Here is a 6,276-nt window from a genome sequence, read left to right on the forward strand (position 1 = left end):
AATAGCTTTCTTGCACATCTTGCTACCAGAAAGTTCACCAAAACTGAAGGAAGAAACAGTAAGCATATTTTTAATGCGAAACCTAGTGCATCTAAATATGTCACGTAGTAACGGGGAGTGGACATATTAAATTGAAAAATATTTGCATCTAAAAAAAGAGATCGATCTCTGATTTGTTGAGTAATTAACAAACCCAGTGTTGTTCTCTTTCGTCGATGGTCTGCACGCTCCCCACCCATGTTCTCCCTTGGGCCACGTCCGTCCGCTCCCAGTCCCCAGAACTTTGTTGCGTCGTGATCGCCCATGCGTGCACTGCCAGCTGGCTGCCCGCCCCAATTCCCTTGGATCCGTCCGCTCAATGCTAGGAGATTTGCACATGGATGCATCCACCGTCAATACCAACTGCCCATCATAGAAGAATGGATTAGTACGTCGACCGGGATAATAAATATGAAACTCACACAAATGGAATTTACAGTTATCAACAAACACTAATCAGAATACCTTCTAAATCTCACGTAGTGGACGGTTGCTTTGAACATCTACAGAAACAATGTACCTTTCTCAGCCTACTACCAGGTGCGGAATCCATAGACCACCATGATCCTCAACACATCAAAGCTGTTGTACATCATTAGATTAGTCTGTCCTCCCTATGATAAATTGTGTAACACTGTGAAATATAACAAATATTGTTATCCCATTGCGAACAGAGAAAAGAAAGAACAAATTATCTTCATACTCCATATTTTTGAAAAATATCTAGTCAACAAGAACATGTACTTGCCAACTTCATTGTAAACCAACTCAAGTTTGCAGCAAGGTTATTTATTAATTTATGCGAAATGTTTTTGCCATTTAGAAAAGCTTAGAATCAAATGGAAAATTACGAAGAAGCCCAAATATTTTTATTCCTTTTTGGTTTCCCTTACGTGCTGCGGGCAGAGTATGATGCTTGTCTAAAATACCTAAAGGCACCAGAAAAGCTACATCTTAATGCTCAACTAATGTTGCTCACTCAGATTGTTCTCCTCAACTTCTACCATTTTTTCTGTTCGTGTTCGCTACACTATCCCCCACTCAAAAAAATTACACATCAGTGGAAAGGCATAACATAGGGAGGACAGAAAAATGATCGGTACAACTCCCAGCAACATCTCTCCCGAATTCATCTCCATGCTGCCAAATACGAGTGCAAAATCTACTTCTCCCTAGCCTTTGGACCATGACAGATGTAAAGAGAACAGTTGCCTGTCGTCGCCTCCGCTTCCCCTATGCACCACAAAACATGCAGAGCACTTAGAAATACCACATGATTCAGAGAACATGTACAAGATTAAGACAGCTACACCTTGATTCAGATAAAAAATCACCACGTTCCTCGCCCACCGTTAGCACACACCAAGCATGATTCAGAAATGCTGGATTCGGATTTTGCAAATGGACTGGGAAAAGTGCTAATGAAGGGATAATGGGAGAGGGGGCAGCTACTGATGTGGTTCTCTGGCCAGCGGTGGCCGATGGGCAGGAGATGGTGATTATTCAGTAACACTGATTCAAAACATGAAAAATGCATGCATGGGCACAACAGTATTTTTTCAAAAAGTTGGCAATACGATAAGATGGAGTCTCAAATAAGAAATGGTTAGCTGAAGAAAACTGCCTATTAAATGAACTGAAAGCATATACTGTCATTCCTCCATTCGGTAAACAACATTAATCTTGTCAAGAGACTCAATCTGCATCTGATGGTGAGAGATGACACGGCCATGTTTAATGCTGGTGGCTATATCTGATTTATTTTTTCTGCTGACCAAGTCCAGTTTACAGCTTCGTCACAATTAAATACTCCAATCGAGCCATATGGAACAAGTCACACATCATGTTTATCCCTGCAAATTATTATGGGCATAAACTAAGAAAAACAGGCGTGATTTGATTAAAATCAAACACCACACCCAAAGAAAATGCCTACAGAATAGATCACTTGATATATACACCACCTCCACTTAGAGTCGTAGCCGCTCCATACCATGATGACAGCATGTGCAGCATTTCCATACTATGATGATGACTCCAAATCTCTTTCATTGAACACCTTCACCTGGTTATCGACATTGTCGATCACTATGCCGGTCTTCTTCAGGTAGTGAACCTTGGTGCCGTCCTCGAGGAGATGGTGCCTAACCCTGCTCGTCATGTTCTTCTACTTTGAGTAGAGCATCATGTTCAAGCTAAGAATGGGGCCTTCAATCTGACCAAAGGGAAATCTGAAATACCGTCAAAAGATAATACTTGTGGCACTGAAACTATGTTGTTGCCAGGAACATATGCGCGCATGCATGGCAAGAGGCATGGTCGCATGGAGAGAAGTTTTGATAAAAATAGTACTAACCATGACAATTTCCCCCGATTCATCCTCTGTGCATTTATTGTGCTTTGACTTCAAGTTCGGGTCCTTCACTATCATAGTGTTCTTGTGCTTGTAAAGTGGCACAACTTCCCCAACTTTACTATTCTCATGGCCTGCGATTACTTGAACTATGTCACCGACACTGACATGCATCTTGTAAGGCATAGGATGATTATTTGGTTTACAGTGCTTTCGTTCCCACTGCTTAAGCTGGAGTGGGAAAGGAATTCTTACATTTAACAGTGGTTAGCTAACAAAGTGTGGGGTGTTAAACCCAGATTGGTACTCACCCTCATTTTAATTAGGCTAGTCTTGACCATGAATCTGACCCACATATCAAATTTATGCACAGCTTGTGTTGACACATTCATGTTTGACCTTTGCATCAGAAACAACTAAAGTTAGCTGACACACCTCAGTAGAGATGCACCATGACCGATGCCTTCCCAGCGAAACAACACTTGCCGACGATTCTTGCAACATATCTCGGCGCTAATTTGTCATAATCACCAAAGCCTGAAGCACCCACTGTGGACCAGTGGAAGCTGGGCATGAGGGGTAAAGTGTTCTGCTGCCGTCAATGACCGTAGTGGCTCATCCGGTACCAAACAGTATAGTCGGGCCCCCTGTCGATCCCTCCACGATCGATAGTGCCATGTGCACAAACCATTTTCTGTCTTTATCATCACCTGCAATCACAAAATGATCAAAACCAAGAAAATAATAACAAAACCAAAGAACACCAAAGGACAATGTATCCAATAAAGCAACACCAACGATGCAACAATAATTAGACATACAACACCAACACTGAAGGAGTTCACAGCACCTACTTGTTTTTTGTGGGTATATATAAGCTCTCACATTTTGCATTACAAGAAAGAGACCAAAAAACGATACATACTTGCCCGTGCATTGTAACGGGGCCAAAATATTCTAGTTGTGTTCCACACCAGTTTGTGTTAAATATGTAGTACCTGACCAAGTAGTACCCGACAACCTTGTTATTCATCTGGCTGCCTTTGGCAACCTTTGTTAACCTGACCAAGTAGCAGCATTGATGTTTCGAAAAAAAGTATCAGCACTGAGGACAATGAAGATCATACCCTCCCATCAATTTATGTTCGTGCTAAAAAAGGCATTATTTTGTTGGATATAATTAGTATTCTGGAGCATGTGAAATGGGGAGCACACTACCTTTAGGGTTAGAATCTCATGAAGCTGCGATTCTAATGGCGTCAACGCTCTTACAGCTAAACACAATTCAGATATCCGTATTTAGGAGATGAACACTATTCATAGAAACAAAAATGTATCATAAATATATAAGAACCAAAAGGAGACAGGGATGCCTTAGAAGATACCACTAAAAGGCAGGTCAGGAAAATCATCACCTATCGATGCCACATTTGTCGTTATCTCACTGCCCGATTAGATAATTTGGGAAAAGGAAATGATAACTCAACCTGCCTTTTCTGAATTTGGAAGAAACAATAGGAGTGTGGAAGCTTGGTGTCGTCACCTGACTTAATTCCAGCGAGCTTGTCCATGGTGGTGATTGCCTACAATACCACAGACGTGACTCGCCCCACGCTAGCTACTGCTTTGCCGCTGCCTCACTTTTCACAGGGGTTCCTTGGCAAGGCTTGATGCATGTGTACTACATTCAGAGTTTCGCTCTGCATGTAAACAAAAGATAGAAGCGAGCCCTGAAAATTAAGACAAATTTATCCTACAGCATCGGACATTTCCAATCAATCAATGGAGCATTTCGTGTCATGCATATATTTCATTCCATCTTAGACCGTAAAGAAAAAAAGAGCTGATGAATGTAGGGGGTAACTTGCGTCCAACCTTTCCGTAGTTGACATGCTTGCTAGCCTGAGACCATGGTACGGGAGCAATATAGCAACTGGGCTTCTGACGGGGACCGTATACAACCTGAAGCTCAAGGGCGGGGCGGAGGATTGGGTCCGATTCACCTGGCAGCTATATACCCCAACATGTAATCGTCAAATCTGTCATTGTTCAGATATAATAGATATGCAGCTATACATGTTCAGATATAATGGTCAAATAAATAATAGTTACACGACGGGCAAATAATATTTTGAGCTTCTCATATACCGAGCAAAGTGGAAGATCCTTTTTGCTTGGACTTTTCGGAGTAGCACTTGAGGAACTTCTTCTGTTGCATATCTGTTATATGTGAACAATGGTCGATAATCTCCATGTATATACGGTATCCCCTGTAAATAATATCCCTGTACAGTCCTATGAGGAACAAATCCGGCAGAATATAAGTGAAAGCAGTTTGATGCAGGCGGGCTCTCTGATCAATACTAAGGTCATACATCTCTAGCTAACAGATTACTACATGGATCAACCCAGACGACTACATGGATGTCTTACATATTGCTACATGGATCAACCCAACCAGATTACTACATGGATCAACCCATCTTTAGTAGGCAAAGATTAAGTACCTGGATCAAGCTTCCCGCAAAAAAAAGTACCTGGATCAAGCAAAAATAATACAGTACCTTGACGTCGTCAGACCAACACGGCATGCTGCCTACCGCACGATCTGCCATGGCTGCCGGTCATGCATGCACATCACCACACGTTGCAGGCAGCAGAGGTCGTTGAGTGGAAGCCGCCCATGTGCCATGGTCGATGAGCCCATCACCACCGCTGGAGTCGACCACGGAATAGAGGGAGATGGATTGGGCGGCCACACTAATCAAGATCAGGCGCGAGCACCTGATCTGGATGTGTCCGTCCTCGTCCCGGCTTCCACACGTGCCCCTGCGACACTACCGCAGCCCATGCGCCCAAGTGGCCGATGCACACCGTGGTTGGGCTGCATTGGGCGACCTCGATGAAGGCGAGCGAGGCGTCACTACCAGAAAAACTGGGGTTGCCGACGGCCAAATCTATGCCGACGGCACCCGTCGGCATCTATGGACCTATGCCGACGGCCAAGGAAAGGCCGTAGGCGTAGAAAAGCCGTCGGCATACATTCATCTATGCCGTCGGCATAGACAAGGCCGTCGGGACTGCCCGAGGTACGCCTACGGGGCCCGTCGGCATAGCCAGGGCCCACCTGCCCGGTCAGCGCTGATCATTTGACGGCGTTGATCCTACGCCGACGGGCAGTAACGGCGGCCGTCGGCATATCTGTGGCAGAGGTATGCCTACGGCAAGGCCGTCGGCATAGGCCCCTCTGCCACGTCAGCGATCCGTGTGCCGCGCCACGTCATCGATCCGTGGGACAACCTCCGTGTGTGCACAGATATGCCGTACGTTTATTTTAATTAATTTTTTTATTTTTACTCTGTTTTGTTATTTTTACTTTATTTTAGTTTTTGTTTTTGTATAAGATAATTATGCCTTATCTAAAAAAACATACCCGATGGTATATCGCTTGCCCCCCGTTACGAACGTCGCTATCGCCGTGTCACGGAAGGGGGAAACGGTTGACACGGAAGGAATTCTGGTTGGTGGGGGGATTCGGGGTGTAGCTATGTCACCAAAACATCACACGGGTCCCGATGCATATGTGAAAGTGTTCATGCATGCGTAGACGCCCGTCTTGGGGCTCGGGGGTGTGCCCCCCCTCACGGACGGCGCCGCCGCCGGCACCTGGAGGGGGGAAACGGACGCGTCGGGTCTACACGGAGGGGATTTTGCTGTGGGTCTGGCCCGGATGTTGCTCCAGAGTGTTCCTATGGGCTGACCTAACACAACCGGGTGGGGAGGTCCACTGGTCAAAGCCCGTCCGTGCAAAGTCAAAGGGCTAGATCGCGTGGTCAAACGCTACAGGGTTAGGCGGGACGGGGGCACTGGGGGTAGCAATGCCA

General features: G+C 45.2%; 1 pseudogene; it reads right to left on the reverse strand.

Annotated features, from left to right (window-relative positions):
- Positions 1 to 2,062: 2,062 nt before the first annotated feature.
- On the reverse strand, positions 2,063 to 4,769 carry LOC123084366 (uncharacterized; annotated as a pseudogene).
- Positions 4,770 to 6,276: the final 1,507 nt, after the last annotated feature.

This window comes from Triticum aestivum, chromosome 4A, assembly GCF_018294505.1.
Source record: "Triticum aestivum cultivar Chinese Spring chromosome 4A, IWGSC CS RefSeq v2.1, whole genome shotgun sequence".
Lineage (NCBI taxonomy): Eukaryota > Viridiplantae > Streptophyta > Magnoliopsida > Poales > Poaceae > Triticum > Triticum aestivum.